The 18,678-nt window shown below is 42.2% G+C and overlaps 1 long non-coding RNA gene across 9 annotated transcripts in view; it reads right to left on the minus strand.

The window, feature by feature from the left end:
• LOC125690157 (uncharacterized) overlaps positions 1-18,678 on the minus strand; it is a 65,341-nt gene that overhangs the window by 5,827 nt on the left and 40,836 nt on the right. For 3 of the 9 annotated variants that reach the window (XR_007375535.1, XR_007375539.1, XR_007375534.1), the window contains 2 exons: positions 12,632-18,160; positions 2,368-10,749 (listed from right to left, as the gene is read on the minus strand). This is a non-coding gene — a long non-coding RNA (uncharacterized LOC125690157). Of the gene's footprint in view, positions 1-2,367; positions 10,750-12,631; positions 18,161-18,678 lie in introns of those variants that run through there. The other 6 variants (XR_007375540.1, XR_007375538.1, XR_007375542.1 and 3 more) reach the window with 5 other exon arrangements.

The following is an 18,678-nucleotide window of genomic DNA, read 5'->3' on the forward strand; positions in this document are numbered from 1 at the left end:
TCTCTTTCTTCAAGGGTGTGTCTCTATTAGTGCATTAGTCTGGATCAGAAGAGTGCTTTTACCACTAACTTCCCAGTCCTTCCACCTACTGGGCTTTGGTTCACATTATGATTCACAGAGTCTCAAAGCACATTAGCTTAATTTTTTTAGATAAAACAACCTGGAAGATAAAGTGCAGGAGTGCACGTAATGCACTGCAGGTGCAGTGGGCATTCAGTCCATAGGAGTAGACTAGGGCTAGTCTCAAGACGAAAAAGATCTCCAAAATGTTCATGTTCAAAAGGCCAGGTCCTCAGCACTGACTGTTTTGCTCTACAGGTCTGCTGTCAGTTCTCACTGTCTTCTAATATAAGATAAAGTGAAGAAGTGAAAAATGACCAAGAAAAGGTCCTTGCTTCTTTAACCATTGGAGAAGTTTAGGAAAACAAGATGGCTAAGCTAGCAGACTTAAAAGTGAATGAAATGAATTGCTGCCAGATAGACTCTATACTGGTTTTACAAAATGCATTGTTAAAAAAAAGGAAGTATCATTTAAACATAGGCAGAAACAAGCCCTTCATAGGACCTGCAGCAGTGAATTAATTGAGACTGTAATGTATTTGCTGATTACTGATTACTCTTCCAGGCTTCCAGAGTTAGTATATCTGTCTGAGATGGCTAGTAAATTCAAAATACAGCTAACTGTGGGATTTTGTTTATAGCAGTAGAGCTTCAGGGCTTCATCCAAGCATAAATTATTGTAAGCTAACTGTGATGTTATTACCTACAGGTCTATATAGCTGCAAAAGAACAGCACAAACTGCAAAACAAAGCATAAAGACCATTTCTAGCAGTAGTGACCCAAGTGCACCAGTTCCTTAAGTAAGAAGTTATATTACACACCTGATAATAAAGTATTAGCACAACTACTGGAATCCCAAAGCAAAAGAGAACTCTTTAGGTTAAGTCTGTAAATTGCAAGATGGCACAAGAAGCTGGTGAAAAATATCACTAAACAGGGCCCTACCAGGAACACACTGACATGTGCTTAAAGATGGTCCTGAATATCCATTGGTTTTGGTTCAGTCCTTTGGAGATAGTTCTTTGGAGACGTGATGGCACTTTGATGTCAGACTGTGTTAGCACACCAGCTGCTGTATGGTTTTGGTGTGCTACCAGCACTGCTTTAGCCACAGACCCAGAGCACTGCGCCACATAGGCTGCTATGAAGAAAATTAACTCCATCCCAGCCGGATCCAGGACAGAGTCCAGATCGTCTTTCCCTCTTTATCACCCAGGCTGTCTTCTGGGTGAGCAGATTCCTGTGCCATATCCCCTGCTAGTTGATTACCCTTAAGAAAAGACAAAGTCATATTCATGGCCTACACTGGTATGACAGCCCTTGTGCAGGGATGCCCAAGAACCTAAAGAGTAATTGTGCAAGGCTGGCAACTTCTGTCCCAGAGGAGAAGGAGGAGGTGCCATTCAATCAAATCTCTCCTTGTCTTGAACCTCTCAAGTCCCATGCTGGGCACCAAAAAGGACCATGGTGGGCTGCTTGCTCATTCCTCTCCTCTAGCAGGATGGAAGGAGAACATAGGAAGAACAAAAGTGACAGAGCCTGTGGTGTCTGATAAAGTCTAATCAGTAAAGGAAGAGAATAAAGGAAGTGAAACATGGGAGACTGCACAGGCAGACCGATGTCCTGCCAGTCTCTGAACACTGGCCCACCCCTTCTTCTCCTACCTCAGCTTTTCTTGCTGAGCATGATGCTTACAGTGTGGCATATCACTTTGGTCCATTTGGGTCTGCTGTCCCAGCTGTGTTGCCCTCCCACTCTCCTGCCCACTTGTTTCCCATGGGGGCCGAGTGGAAAAAGGAGAGAGCTTGGATGCTGTGAAAGCACTGCTTAGCAGCAGCCATTGGAGTGTTTCAGCTACAAATTCAAAACACAGCACTATACAGGGCCATTGTGAAGAAGCTCAACTTCATCCAAACCAGTTTGCTCCACCTTGGAGCAATCACTCCAAGCGGTCTTTTACAAGAAGTGCCAGGTATGGCATAGTCTAAGAATGCTGCCTTTGCTTCACAAACTTTAAGGTCTTCCTCATGCAATGTATTTGTATACTTTCAGGGAAGTTTCATAACCTTTTACCCTTCCTGTAAATGAATGGACACTGATTCTTTGGAAGAAAATGACATTCTGTTTTCTGTAATACCTCCAATTAAAACAACTAAATTTGACATGTTTCTGTAGTTTCTTTCTCTTAGGATTAGTAAGCTCTTTCAAGCTTTCACGTGGTTAAAATTGTGCTTTCCTGAGAACACAATTCTGAGTAAATTTTAGTAAAGCTGCCAGATAAATAGTATCAAAATCTTCCACCCCCCCCCCCCCCTCCCCCCGAATTAGGTATATGTCAGAAACCTCACAAGTGGTCTGCTCTGTAAAACAGGTGTAGTATGGAAAGGAATTCATGTAGAATCACTGCAGCCCTGCACTTTAAAAAAATTAAAGCTTTGTACTGACTTTCTGAGTGAGCACAAAACCACCTCAAAGTCTAAATACAGCCTGCCATGAGGAGCCACTACATTTTTATTTTTGCAAGCTATACTCAAAATGAAGGGGACACTATCCAATACATCTCTTAATAGCTAATATCCTTTAAAAACTGACATTTAAAAGCAATCTTTGTAATCTTTGGTTGAAAAGTATTCCTATTTCCACTTCAGTAAAATAATAGATTCATATAATTGTGGCTTCTCTGCATGGCAACAAACCAACACAGACAGTTCTGGTCCTCTGTGGATGTCTCTGCATGTAATGCAGTTTCATACACTGATGCAGTGCTGCTGCTTCATTCTCTAACACTTCTTTTCATTTGTAAAAGAGGTGTATCCTGAAATAACCAAGAATTCTTCTACTGCAAGCATTTATCTCCTCTGAGAATGGAGAAGGCTAGCAAAGCTAATCAATATAACAATATAGAGAAAATCATACAGTTTAGACATGAACAAAAATTTACATCCTTCCTTATGCCTGCTTTTCAGAACAGCAGCATCAGTCTTGCTCTCCTTGCAAATAAATGTCTTTTTCTCTTGTATTAAAGCAAGTTGCTTGTCCCAGTCAAGGACTTATTGTACAGCCCCGTGTACAAAACCATAGGAAGCAAGCTAAATCCCTGACCTTGAGTAATTCACTTCAGATCAGCTCGTGTTAGCACTGGTGCAAGTCAGATAGCGTGTATGAGCCCAGCACCATTGTCTAGCTACAAAACTAAATGCAAAATGCAACAAAATAAAGTGGAAAGTGAGCATAGAGAGTGAAGAAGGGTAGATGAGATCGGTAACACTGAGAAAATGGTGTGTCTTCACCTCAGTGGGCTGTATGCACAAGATGCAGGACCAAAGCATGGATCTGTTAGTTTCCTGGCCCTAAGGTTGCCCTTGTGTGCTTGTTAGATATCACCATAGATCCGTGAGGTGCACCCGGCCTGTGCAGTACTACACCAAGTGAAAGGCACATCAACACCACAGCCCTGTCATGAGGGCACAAACCACAGAGTCTGGCAGCTCGTGGGTTTGCCTGGTGTCAGGGGAAGGTTTGCATCCAGTCTGCAGAAAGCATACTGCATCCCTGTAGCAGTGATGCCACTCACAGTTACCTGATGAGTAGCTCCTGCTGTATCTGCTCCCTGCTGAGCTGAGTCACTGGTACAGAGTGCAGAGACAGCGATCAGTTCATGTGATGTGCATGACAAGACATTCAAAATAAGAATACAGCACTGACAGTGGATTGTAGTAAAAGCCATGGCAACCTAAAGCGTTTGACTGAGAACGTGCTGTGTAGGATCTCTGCCTACTAGCTTTCTTTCACTCCCACATCAAATTCTTTGTCCCTAATGGGATGCTACCCCTGTACAGATCTAGGCTGAGCATTCCTCCAACACTAGGAAAGAGATAGTTACCAAGTTATCCTTTAGCCACTGCTCATATACCAGCTTTTGAGATTACCAACATGAAGATGTACATCATATTGGCAGGATCTGAGCAGGCTTCTTAAGCATTAAAGAGCAAGGACAACTGAATTAGTCACCCTAACTCTGATGTCTGGTGATGTCTGTGGTATTCAGAGGAATCAGAGATGTTCAGTATAGCAAGATATGATACCAGTCTTACAGTAAACCTACATCTAAAAAGCATGATCTATTGGCCAACCTGGAGACTTCAGATTGAGCAGATACATTTGAGCAGAGCACTTAAAAGATGGCAAAAGGATGGAACATGTTGGAAATTTAGGCTGTGCCTCCAAGTTCCAAGAACTTAGTGGGAAATCTAACCAACAAGCTCTGTTATACTCAGTGACAACCCAACTAATGCAGCTCAGGGAGCCTAAGAATGATTGGACTCACTGCATAGCAGACAGCTGATGGCTGTTCAGACAGCTGATGGCTGTTCAGCCAATGCCCTCTATGCTCACTGAAATGGGAATATGCAGCAGTAGGAAGAGCTATAGGCACCTGCACTAAGGCATCAATCTTAAACTGAATTCTGCTCACCTAGCCAGAACATTTTTGACAGCCATGTTCTATATCAAAATTAATAACAATAATAATAATAAAGTGTTGTGGTCTAGCTTTTGTTTTTATGGCAGTGCACTGGTTTGGATTGTGACAACTACAGCAGTGATTTATTCATGTAGAAGTCCGCAGTGTAAACAGGTATCACACAAAAAAGGAAAGACTTTCATTACTTATTAGATATATTACAAAATGTTCCTCCTTTTCTTTTATGATAGCACAATAACAGTCATCTTTATGTTGTATCTCTCCTTTGAAATGATCCAGTCATAAAGCCTTAAAAATTCAACTGCAGTTAGACAGGCACCATCCTGACCCAGACCGACTGTATTCCCCCATGCATCTCTATCCATCTGCTATTTTCCTTCTTCTATGCCAAGATTATCTATCATCTGGGACAAGGGAATGCCTTTTATTTTGTAGCTGTTCAGGACTATGGAATAGGGGCTACAAGAATACAAATCATCAGCATCACGGTGTCTATGATGATTTATGCTCCCCTGCTAGCCAAAGACCTGAAATCCTTGCATACTTTTTAAGAAGAGAAGCACTGCAAGTATATATTAAAAAAAAAATACTAGCAGCTCTGGTAGCTGGTGAAAATGATTCAGGATAATCAATCTTCTAAGCTTTACTGCTGAGCATCACCATACTCAGCAGGAGCCAGGAGCACGAGTTATTTTCTTTAGATTAGACACAGGTGGCATCAGGTGCTCTCATCAACCAAAAGGAGTACAGGTAAATTGGTGACTAACCAATTTTGTTTGGTGGGAAACCAATCACAAAGCAAACTGGGGCAGGTTTTATTTACGGGTGGAACAGTTAGGCCAGGAAAGGGATCGAGGCCAGAGGAAGAAATGGGGTGTTCATTGTGGGGGGTTTCTGCTGGAATTTGTAAGAAATTACACCAGTAATTGTAAAAGAAGGAATCTCAGAGAAATAAGCTCGCAGTAATTAAGGTGCAGTAACTATGGTTACTAAGGAAACAGTGAGAAAGGAAAGCTGAACCACAACTCAGGGCATGGATACAGTTTTAACACCAAAAGCCTAATTTTAGCTTTCTGAAATACAACTAGGTGCATAGCCCATCCACGTTCCCAATTACAGTATGTATGCGTATGTATATGTCCACATATATATATATAACTATCATAGAATGAAGCGAAGACAAAGGGAATAGAAAAATGAGTCAGCTTGTAGACCATCACACAACTATGAAGTTCATCATGTACTCAGAGGAAGCAGTGCTGTGTTTTTAGTTTGACAGCTCAGGGCAAGTGCCCCGGGACTTTCCCTGGGGAATTTCTATTGCCACAAAGAGGAAATGAGCGTCTTCAGTATGACCTGAGGATTTCTAAAGAGACACGAAGGCTCCCTGAGAAGGAAGTATGTCTACTGCAGGCCTAGCACAACCCTCCCAGAAAAGAACATGTTAACTCTAGAGCTAACGATCATAAATACTCCTAAAGTGCAGCAAGAACGTGGAATTTGGCAAGTCCCACCAAAACAAAACAAAGCAAACAGAAAAACACTGAGAAAAAGGGTAAATATTTAAGCAAATCCACACTGAACTTCATAGAATTTTTGACAGCCACTGAGCGAATTAATGTGCGTTTTTGAAACAAGATGGGATAGTTTGGTGATCCATAGCTTGGTCCATGTGGTGAGTGTTGCAGTGGAGTTTACCTGCTGTGCTGTTTTCCAAGGGCTGTATACCCTACAGCCAACAGCCTAGCCACAACCACCCCAAGGCATGGCTTTGGACCTGAATACAGCAGCAAAGCTACATTCCTATTTTCAGTGGTCGTGTACTAAAGCCATACCTGGCTGTGCCCTTGTGCTCTCTTGCAGGCTCATTATGGTTTTCCTTACCCAGTGTAGATATACCCTCTACGGCTACAATTTGAATTAGTCACCTAGGTTTCTTCTTCAATCACAAGTAAGAAGCAGGTAGCATCACCTCACTCATCCTAAGCAGCTCCTCATCACAAAACCCATTTCAAAGTGCCTATATTTCTAAACTAGGAATCTAGACTCCCAATGTAAACTGGCAAAGACTGTAGCTTCTCTACAGTTAGGTAAAATGAGTCCCATCCCTTACCAGATACAGTTTTTTGAAGGTGGAATGGACTGCTACCAGGCAGAAATATCTCAGATGTCCTGGCACAACATTTTTTTGCAACACTCTCATCCTTTGGAGTTGTATCTGGCAGCCAGGAGAACTGCATGAGCATATCTTTGCACTGGACACCAAACTGCTTCTGTCTGATAGCTGAGTGGGCAACTTCCCCCAAAGCCAGGACACAGACAAAGAGCCTATAGATTCATCTTGACAAAGGGCAGGCATTTATGCAACCAGAATGTGTTTACAAGGTTAGCAGATAGGATTGAGGAAGTCAGGCAGGATTGCTAGTAAATAACTGGACACCTGTGCTTATGGATCTGAATTGAGCCCGTAGATTCATGTTGCCTCTGTAGGCTGTTACTGGAAAGTCAAAATATTTTACAAGAAAAAATTTGATGAGTTTTCACCCTACTGTTTCCAAGAAACAGCGAAGTTTAGTTTTCTATTTTATTTTTCTTCAAGGTCCTCTTAGGCATTAGAGGTGTGGTTTGATGTAGTTCTATCTATGCAGGTCCAGATGGTGTGACACTGGAGTTATGAGTCACTGGTGCCCTTTTGGACCAAAGCAAGAATCCAGACAGACTGAGAGCAGTAACACTTACGCTGGGCAAGTGAGTCAAGTCCAAAACACATTTGACTCATGGCTAAGATGGATACAATTTTAATATTTATTTTAAAAAATAAGACTGAAATAATTTTCATAATGAAAATGAAGATAACATAATATGTTTAGTTTTGGGGCAGTAGGTTTCCAAAGATGACCTCAGTTTCTACATTCTTTCAGCACAATCACAGTCTGAACTCAGTGGTAATACGAGCAAAATTATATGAATTCAGCTCCATTTCTTTCCAATAATGAAAAGAATAATACTTCCTTTATTCACACTAGGATACAGACCCCTGATCTCAAACATAAAGGATTTTTTTTCTATATGATAAATAATATTAAAAAAAACCTGAAGATTTGAAGATTCAAGAAAAGAATTCAGAGTGAGTGAAAAACAACACTTCCTACAGACAGTGGTGAGGAGCTTCATCTTAAACACTGGAGTCCTGGAATGAATCACAGGAACTCTCTCATCATCAAAAATTTACGCATCCTATAATCCCTAAAGGGAAAAATCGTATCTGATAAAAATCTTTAGACCAAAATTAGAAAGTAACAATAAAGCTGACAAAACTGTCTGAAGTACATATTTTAGCAGAGAATTATTAGAAAGTCAGCATAAAGTGCCTCTTAATCATACTCATCATGCAACTCTTGGCAGTAAATCCAAGCAACTCTGGTTTTATATACCTCTATGGACCTTATTTTATTGCTTACTTGCTTGGTAAATTTAACTAAGTACATAGGCAAAAAGTGTCTAGAGTGTCACCTGGAAAAGGTAGCTTCCTATCACTCATTATGAGCCTGCTTTAAAATATCCAGTGCTTAGAGCCAAGAGCGTGAGTTTGCAAAGCTCAAATGACTGGTCAAACCATTGGAAATATGAATGCGGCACATTGAATTTCTCAGTTACGAGCAGTTGAAGCAAATGTCTCAGAAGTTAAGAATCTCTAAATCCCATAATTTCCTGAACCTTCCAGCCCCCCAGGAAAGAGCAATAAACCTGGACTTCCTCCCAGCCCCACTAGCTGGAGGATGAATGGTGTTACCGTTGCCAGAGCAGGATGTGAGGGAGCATGCAACAGGTTCCATCAGGCACTGTGAAGTCCCTTGTCAGATGTCACAAGAGTTTCCAAGTTATTGCACGGTGCTTAAACAAGATAAAAGAAAAATTAATTCAGTGTTTAGAAATTAAATATCTAAGTTCTCACTGTAATGACTGTTAAAACAGGTTGAAGAGTTTACACGCGATCTCAAAGATAGGCTTTTACACCACAAACACGTAAATCATTTTAAAAAACAGTTATTATTTCAAATGCTCAAAAACTCCTGACAAGGGACTAATTCATAACACTGTATTGCTGGTCTTAGTCAAATGGACACTATTGTCTCCAAAAGCCTGAATTACTGTGAAATCTTAGGTGCATTATGTTGTCTGTTTCCAACTATATTTAACGTTGCTTTATTACTTAAAAATACAACCTTGAAAGTAAGATGACAAGAACTAAATTTATTTGGTCTAAAGGTATACGAATTAAAGGAAACAAGCAAGATAACTGTATAAATATTTGCACAAAAAGTAATGAAAGGAAAAGAAATATTTCCACTGGGGATTAGTTGTAATAGCGTAAAGGGCTGAAGATGAAAAAGAACCAGTTCAAGCTCTGTCTCAGGAAGAAGTGTTTTTGAAGACACTATGGATGACAGGACAGAAAGGAAACTTTGTGATGCTTTTGTAGTGAATACATTGATCCTCTTCCTTTTCGCCTTCCCAGGTAACTAAAGAGAGGTTTTTCAGTTCTTTCAGGCCTAATTTATTGGGTTTTGCCATCTGATTTTCAGTCAGAAAAAAAGGTGGCCTTTGTGCCTCCTTATGAGTCACCAAAATCATTTGAGTTGTCAGACCACCACACTATTAGAAACTCTCAGGAGGTTCTGTCCTCCATTTTAGCCCATGTCAAGGACACCAGTAGAGAACACATCTGAGCTTCCATATAACTTAAGGGAGGACATGCAGACAGATGAGGAAGGTCATTAAAACTCCGTGGTACCCAGCACACTAACTGGGCAGCTTGAGACACCATGAGCCCACGTGGGAGAAGGCATCCTGCAAGCTGAGGTGCTTTTAGAAAGGTGGGGTTGAGAATACACACTGGGTTTGATGACCCACTCAGTTCCTGGGTGAGCTATGGGGTGATGTTCTATGGAGTTAAGCTGTAGCTTATGCAGAAACTCCTGCAGTTAGCCCTCAGAGCATTTATTTGCATTTTGTGAAACAAACAGGATTCTGCCTGCATGTGCAACTAAAAATTAATAATTGAGTTACTCTCTCAGAAGAGCAATACAACAAAAATCAGTTGTTATTAACCTTAGGAAGAGCAATATATTGCCTATACATAAACTGCAAGACTGCACAAGTCCCCTAACACCTAGCCCACCCACAATTAGCATTTATATCAGTCATACTGAAAGATATCCTGAAATGAACTGTAAACACAAAGGATAAGATCCTCTAGTTAGACAAAATCATTCAGCTCCCTCCAAAATGGAGAGAGATCAATGCTGCCCTGTAAAAGGCAGTGAGAAGCCCGATGCAATTCTCATTGAAAAGTATAGAAAAATGATCAGGCTCATAAAGGAAAATGAAAGCCAGCTTATATTTAAGGGAGAGATATAAAACCTGTATACATAAAAAAAGTACAAGTACCTTAAGCTATAGACACATCACCAAGCTTTAAAGCTTGCTTCTGACAGATAGAATACATGTTTGCTTTGACTGAGTGCCAGTACTAGTGGAAGGCCCATGGGAAAATCAGAATACTGTGCAGTTGGGTTGTCTGACCTTTTCTGAGAGGCTCCTGACTCTTAGAACCACTCTTCTGACTCTCAGAAAGGTTGGGAGGGTTTAAGTATGAATTGAAGATGAAAAAAGTAATAGGAAGACGTAGGAAAAAGAAAGGAAAGAAACCAACAGCCATGGAAACATTTCTTCTAACTTGTTCCCTCTGGCATCGCTTTGTTAAATCAATGTTAGCTCTTCCACAGACACTGCCTTGCTTTAAATGTGGCTTTGGCTGTGGCCAGATGACTGGTGCAGAGCACTTGGTACAGACTGTTGTTATCAGTGGTAGTGGTGGCTCTTTGTTTCCTGATGTACATATATTAAAAAATACTGTTGAGGCCTTGCACTCCACTAGAGCTGGAGTTTCCGCCCAGCACCAGTGACCCAGCAGAATGCAGCACTCCTCATACTCCTCTCACTTCCTCACGCAAGCACCCAAACCATAGGAGCACCAGCGAGGGCTGCTGAGGAAGGAGAGCCTCATACAGCTTGCTGTGCTATGCAGCTCTGTGCTGGGAGGCAGGCAGCAGGCTGGTACCAACCAACACGTAGTAAGGCACATCTTAGCATCACAGCAGTTTCTGTGCCAGCTGGGATCACTGCAGTCACATCCAGAGGTCTGCAAGAGATTCAGAAAACAGAGTTGGAGCCACATGCAATTAATTAGTCAAGCTCCTGTACACAGATAGAGATCAAATCAACAGCAAGCGCCTGGGGATTTTATGCTCCTTTTCTCCTGCTTCCTTAACTACTCTGAGCATGACTTTTTGCCTGTTTTGTCGGTTTGGGTTTGTTTGTTTTTGTTTTTATTTTTAATTATTTTTATTTTTGCTTTTTTCTTAATGAATTTCTGCTTCCCAGTAAGCAGAGATGAGGACTGTGTGGCAAGTCATTGACTATTCACAGGAGACAAAAGGTCTCATTCAGTTAAAATAGTAACAATAATAAAATTAAAGTCTGGCTGTGTTTCTCTAGCTACATTACTTAACAAAATATTCGTTCTGAGCTGCAGCCTTCAGACAACGAGAAAGAAGCTCCTTGTTTTTCAGAGACAGACAAAGCAGTCAAATGGTGACTTCAATGGAGCAATGAAGTTATATTAAAGCAGAAGATCAACTGATATTCAAGCTCCATCCCAGCTTTCTGTTCCACCCTTTAAAGTGGTCCCACCACGATGACACATTGAGACCGGTGGACAAAGCTAGAGTTATATATACCCTCTGGAGGATTTGGAGGCCAAAAACCTAAGCATCTCCCAGCTTTTTTCACGCTGAATGTGTATTTTTGGCATGATCAGAAGCTAATTAGAATTACCAGGAGTAATTACATGGGCTGAGGCTCCCTGCCAGGCTGTGGCATTGTGGCCCTGGCACCCCACGCAGCTTGCAGTGAGCCCCAGCAGCGAAGCCTTGCATCCAAACCACACAGGTTTCTGCAGCACACGGTCTGAATTACTCCCACAGGAAGATGCTACTTCCAAGTTGTGTTACCAAGGAATATTCTCTGCCTTCAGTGTAACTGTTCAGTAACATGCATCTTGTGTATGAAATACAACAGAAATGCTGACAGGCCAGCTTTCATGGCTGCTGACACCAACTTTCTGAGCAGGGCTACGTACGTTGTGCTGACACAACCCTTCTCCAGAACAGCTGCAATCACTTGCTGCTTTGGTGAGGGAACGGGGGTGTTTCTTTTCTTTCTTTGCCTCCCATGAAGGGTTTCGAAGTGCCAGCTGTGCCATAGGGCTGAGGCCACCAATGCTTATGCTACAGATGTGAGCGTGTGAAAGGGAAAGCCATTTCCCCTTCTAGTTTCATTCTTCATTTTTCCTTCAGATGATTTAATAATCTCCCACTCGACAGTATGTGGGTAAGATGGACAGTGCTCCAGTTTATGCTGAATAAGGCATAACACCTATTTTTCTAAGCTGATAAGCACTCAGGACAGGCAAAAATCCTACAGAGAGCCAGATATCAGCCCCATTTACTTGAAGGTTAGTGAGCGCATTCACAGAATGCAAATGCAGCCAGAGGGTAAAGCACTGGCTTCTTGGGCTCAGTCTTTTGGGGCAGAGCTAGAGTATAAGTGTTTGAAAAGATATTCAAGTAGCCTCTCAGATTACTATACAGCACAGATAATTAAGAGTTCGTGTCTCCCTTCATCAACAAAGTGCTTAAGGACATGCTTAAAAGTGTTTTGCTGATTTTGGCCTCCAGTACTTCTCTGCAAGGAACCAAATGCCTACAGCTCCCCTTGGAAAGGGAAAGTGCATTTGGACCCTGGAAGAACTGACACACTTTGCAAAGTCTTTCCCAACAGCCATCACAGCAGGAACCTCACTGCTTAGTTTGAATACCCTATAGGAATGACTGACAAACTGTGCCTAGGTCAGTGCAGCGGGTTTATTTGAAATTCCAGATTTTCCTAAGTTGTGAACACTCATTTTGTTGTTCCTACAGTTGCTTTAGTATAGTGCAAGGTTAATCTGTCTCTCTACTCACCCTGTTACTCACAGAAGGAAGGAGTCTGTTCACAGAGCAATCTTGTTCCTCTGAGTGACTCCACTTGAGTATCATAGTATGAAGGCTCCAAGCACAGTACTCAGCAGCAGAGTGGATGTTTATCCTGAGCTCAGATCTTCTGAAAGAGCAACTGAAAAGAAAACAAGCCAGCAGCAATGCACAATACAAAATACCTGCCCAGTGCAATCCCCTCTGATACAGACAGAAATCAACACAGTCACGTTGCTTATCTGAGCTGAACACAGACAGAAATCCCGGGCAGATGGATGGAATATTGCAGTGCCAGACAAGCCAGGACTTCCCTGTACCGCCAGCTACCAAGTCTTGCCTTCTCCTGACCCTTCATTGGAAGAATCACAGAAAATGAAGTGATCTGCATCTCCTCAGCATATCAAATTCATTGCCTAAAAATATACATTTTGACAGAAAAAATGAACAATTCTAAATTTAATCAAAATGAAAACGTGAAATAGACTCTCCCAAAGCTCTAGCATTTAAAATTCTCTGAAGCCTTATCCAAATAAAAAATTTTCCTTTCCTGTACCAAAGGGACACAGAGTCCCAATGCTTTCCACAGAAAGCCATCTAAGATGGTCTGATATCATTTCGTCCCTTGGTGCTGCTTCTCTAACACACCCTCTAGAATACAGTGGGGGCAAAGAGGGTATTTAGAGGGTGACAAAAATAACTTGAAAAGTGCCAGCAAAATGCAAGATGCAAATGTAGCAGGCCTCTGTCAGCTGTACTGCTTGGGGCCAGAGGGCTCTACAAAAATGCAAACAGCAGCTTTGTGCTACCGCCAGTTTTGAAGGCCTCACCTCTCCCCACCTCCAAAAACAGGGAACATGACAGGCAAAAAAATAAAATAAAATAAATAAAAGGAAAGTTTCTGAAAACTACAGGCTGATCAGCAGCGAGATTACAGTAACCAGATGCTGGCACACAAGGAGGATTGTAAAAAAAGAAGTCCTGTCCATTATGCAACTGTCGAAAACATCTCTGCCTCAAACAAAAAACTCCAAAAATAGGCCAAACGTGCTGTACTTCATGGACTAGCTAGCTGCAAAAACATTTCAGACTGCCTTAACTATGGCCTGAATCCTAAACGAACAAGGAGGTTAAGCAGCATACAGCATTCACATTGATCTAAAGCAGAAAAATCACTTCTGCTTTTCCAGCAACATGGTCCTGAATTAGAAAACAGGGCAACTTGTTCCAGCATCTCACCACCCTTGCAGTAAAGAATTCATTCCCGATATCTAATCTAAATCTACCCTCTTCCAGTTTAAAACCATTTTCCCTTGTCCTGTAACTACATGCCCTTATAAGAATCCCTCCCCAACTTTCCTGTAGGCTCCCTTCAGGTTCCAGAAGGCTGCTATAACATTTTCCCAGAGCTTTCTTTTATCCAGGCTGAAGATTCCCCATCTTTCAGCCTGCCCCAGGTGCTCTCCTGCACCTAGGAGAGGTGCTCCAGCCCTCTTATCACCTTCATGGCTCTCCTCTGGACCTGCTCCAACAGATCCATATCCTTCTTATGCTGGGGGCTCCAGAACTGGACACAGTTCTCCAGATGGGGTCTCACAAGAGCAGAGTAGAGGAGCGGAATCCCCTTCCTTGACCTGCTGTCACACTTCTCTTGACATGACCCAGGATACGGTTGGCCTTCTGGGCTGCAAGTGCACATTGCCAGCTCAGATTGAAGCTTTCAATTGACGCTCCCAAATCCTTCTCCTCAGGGCTGCTCTCAGGCTATTCTCCACCCAACCTGTATCTGTGTTTGGGATTGCAAAAAAGATTTAGCTGTTACTGCTATATCCTTCTCTTCTATTATTTTCAGTTTTACCTGGAGGCAGTGTAGTGCAGTGCAACCAAAGGACGCACCCTGCACTGACACATGGCCACAGGGCAGGCAGAAGGGGTGGCATGGGGTGCCAGACCCAAGCACTCCCTCTGGGCCCTGCAGAAAACTGAGGAAAACATTTGATTTAATTCTCTGGGTAAGGATCTTAGATTGCTTTCTCTGGACAGAGTGCCAAAGTAGAAAGGCAAACTGTTGCTGTACCAGAACAGCGATAGCAGCAAAGTCTTTTTGCACAGGCACTGTAGGGACTCCTCACTGAGGAAGCTGCACATCACCTCCATAAGCTCCTCCTGCTTTTCCTGTTGGAGAATGTTTTCTTTATTTCCCAAGCCTTCTCTCTACCCAAGCCATTCTCAGATTGCTTCTGTTAAGTCTTTCCATGGGCCTGTTTCTAGAACTGTCCAGACACCCACATCCTTCACCCTATTCTTTTGTATCATTTGGTATCATTGCTACTGTCTTGGTTTCAGCTGGTTGACTTTTTATCCACACTGTCTGATACGATACTACGTTTTAGCTTTAGGATAAATACAGTGTTGATAACACACTAACGTTCTAGCTGTTGCTGTATGGAGCCAAGGACATGCCAGGTTCTCATACTCTCCTGCCGCAAGGGAGGCTGCAGGACTGGGGGACACAAGGAGCTGGGAGGGTGTCTCCAGGAGGCAGGAGAACGGACCAAAGGAAAATGTCATACTTTGTGACACCGTGGAGAGAGGAGCTGGACAGGAGAGCCAGACACCGCTCAGGTCAGTCAACCCTTGCACTGTGCATCACTTATTTTATAAATATATATTATCATTTTCCTTTTTCCTTTTTTGATTTTCAGTAAAATGTCAAGTACTTGTCTATGCCTAAAATCCGTATGTTACTATTAAAACTGGTTGTAAATTTGATTTTGGATTTTTTATTCTATTTTAAATGATTTTTGGAAAACTGTTCTGAGCATGTTTCCCAGAATGAGGTCATATATAGGTTAAGTCCTAGAAAACAATCAACAAAAAAAGTCAATGTTCCTGCCTGAAATAAAATGAAGCTTTCTTCCCCTGCACGTATCTTTTGGTGTCCTGGTCCAAATTCAGACATTAAAAATCACCCTAGAAAGCTAAGGCAGATGACCTCACCCTGCTGGTGATGGCCACATACATTCACCTTTCTTTCAGGATAATCTGAAGTGGATCCAGACTTGTGGAGGTCCTTAGAAGTTCAGGAAGGAATGCAGCAGGAGGGGAACACTTGAAGGACACACAAGTCCAGCCCTAACACCAAGTCTACCAGGATATGTGCTCTGAGGTTTACAAAGAGCAAAAAAACCTGTGACTCAAAAGTTAAATGACTACAACCTGAAGCACAAACAATGCATTTGAGATATTTTCAGACATTGTTCCAGCCTGAAAACGTACTCAAAAAATCTAAATGCAGGTATATATATTTTTAAGCCCTAACTAATACACTTCATTTCCCGTATCAGCATTTCCACAAATGCGTTCTATTATACGTGTCCAAACCATTAGATTCACCCCTTAAAGGCTTTAAATCTACTCAGCTCCAGTCTCTGACCTGGACCAGCTTTTTTTTTTCCCACTGCCTAGAATCTGAAATTTCTTTTCCAGCTGCCAATAATTACTCCGTTCCAGTACACAAAGATGTAAATCCTTGCTGTTCTCCATTCAGATTTGTCTTTAAAAATTCTTTACGGACTTCAGTGGAAAACTTACCATTCAGTTTGTATCTGGAGTTTCCTGGACTGGTAGTTCAAACATCAGCTTCGATTTGTCTTTAATATTCCTCACTTTTAATCCTTTTCTTCCCCGATTTGGAAGAGCTCAACAACTCACAGAAGAACCTTACTATATACCTTCCATTCATTTTCTTTTGTCCTCAGAGTTTAGCTGTGCTCCCTTCCTACCACAATACAGGGTCAGTCTGCAGTCAGTTTCCATAGCTCTCAGCTCGGAGCTGGAGAACAACAAAGCCTCACTGAGGAGCATTTAAGCTAACAGGCACACAGCTCTGCAGGAAAGACAAACATTGGGTAAACCACAGGTAAGAACACACCATCAGAATAAAGCTTGCCACTGGAAAGAGCAGAAAAGAGATTCGCATCAGCAATAGGGCTCAGCTCCACCAAGCAGCCTCGGTTTGGATACTAGCTAAGACTTTCAGATAGCGTGCAAACTTCAGCAAGAGCTATCACAAAATGAGGCTGATGTTTAAACAGCAAAGCAAGAGCAGAGCATCTCTCAGGAAAGCCCTTTCCTGGGGCAAGAGGGCAACATCACAGGAATCAGAAGGGCCAGGGTCCCTAAAAGTCAGCTTGACAAGATTCTGGACATAAAAATGGCGAGCACTACCATGAGCACACAGTTCAGACCGTTTGTCAAGGAGCAGACAGGCCTGGTCACCCCTGCTTCCACAGACCTGTGCCCTGTGACCTACAGCTGCTCTGAGTGACAACAGAGACAACTGCTTTTGTCACATCTGATTTCAGTAGCTGCACGCTACATGCAATTACCACAAGGTGATACAACCTGTTTCCATTTAGATTTGATGTGCCTTTCTATGCAATCTGCACATAGAGTATATTGGAGCATTTCATCAATTGCATGAATTGAAGCTGCGAGATCTTAATTAGAAGCTCCATTAATGTCAAAGCAGTAAGTGTGGAAAGCACCAAGGAGAAGGAAAATCTGTCAGTGTGTGCATTTCACCTGTATTGCATCAACTAAGCATGAGATTATGGCCTTTCAACATCCTCACCAAAAATATCTGCAAGCTGGACAAGTTGCACAAAACTCAACTATTCATGAAGTTTATAGTTCCACTGAGGCAACTAAGGAACAGGAATTTTGCAGATCCTTAAGTTATTTCATTTGTCTACATCAACATCACTGCCCCACTGGTGCAGAGTTGTTTTAGCAGTATTTCTTCAGTGGTACTTTAGGATACTAAGAAACAACTTGAGGAAGGCCTCAAACGACACAAAGTCCAGAAGTCCTCAGCTGGTAATAGTGCTGAGTTTAGTCCTGCTGACCTCAATGATGCAGCAGGGTGGCCTGAACCCTACCCCAGTCTGAGAGCATGCTCAGGATGTCAGCAAGTGGGGTGAGGCTAGCTTGGAGCTGACATCTAAGCTGCAGTTGATGGGGCACAGCCCCAGTGACCTAGGTATGACAAACTCAGGCTGCCCTGTATGTACACACTCAGAACTATCACTACAAGAGGAGCTGCACGCCAACATGGACCTGGTAAGAGGTCAACATGCCAGCAGCACAAGAATGAGCCTTTACCAACACATATGATAACCTGGTGTCAGGTCCTTTGCTTTTTCCCCAGTAATACAATCAAGCACTGCATTCTCTCTAGACCGTAGTGAAAGGCTGGAACATAACAAGACAAACTAGGACACAACGATACAATTTTAGGCAAGCCGTTTCAGCACAAAAAGATTTCTGTTTTTTGTTTTACCACACCCACCTTGAGAGAAAGCATCATTATCTTTCACAAAAGAGAAAACAAAGGTTCTCTCCAAAGCCAGGATCACCATCCCTTGCTCTGCCGTATTACTTCAGCACCTCAAGAACAGGATGGAGGCAGCAACAAGAACTTCCTATTAACTGCAGCAGGAACAGAACTGTTTCCTCCTGTGGAGGGGAGTTAAGTGTTACAAAAGTAAGGCTAAGGCAACACAGCCTCACTCTACACTCCCACTTGGAGAATTAGATAAGATGCAATTAGCCATCATAACACACTATTTAAAATAAGCGAGCCCTAAGCTTCTCTTCTGAGACACTTCATAGCCATAGACTGCAGTGATTAGTTTAACAGGACTCGTTACATCAAGCTATTGCAATAAAAGCTTATTTCCATTTAATTCACACTAACATCCACAAAACCAAAGCAAAATAAGGAAACAAAAGCCTAACTGTAGTTGAGTGGGTCTTGGATAGAGCCCAAAGCTGACAAGAAACAAAGTTCCACACAAGAATAAAAGAAGCTTCAGCATTCTGTTAAGTAAAGTGCTTTTTTAAGAGGAAAAAAAGTGTCCAGAAAGATGTACAAAAGAGGAAACCTAAGTTTGAAGAAAGCATTAACTGAAGCCAAGGTGGTCTGCTTTAAAGTTAACTAAGTTGATTTCTCTTACGCTTTAATTGGATTGCTT

Source organism: Lagopus muta, chromosome 2 (assembly GCF_023343835.1).
Source record: "Lagopus muta isolate bLagMut1 chromosome 2, bLagMut1 primary, whole genome shotgun sequence".
NCBI lineage: Eukaryota > Metazoa > Chordata > Aves > Galliformes > Phasianidae > Lagopus > Lagopus muta.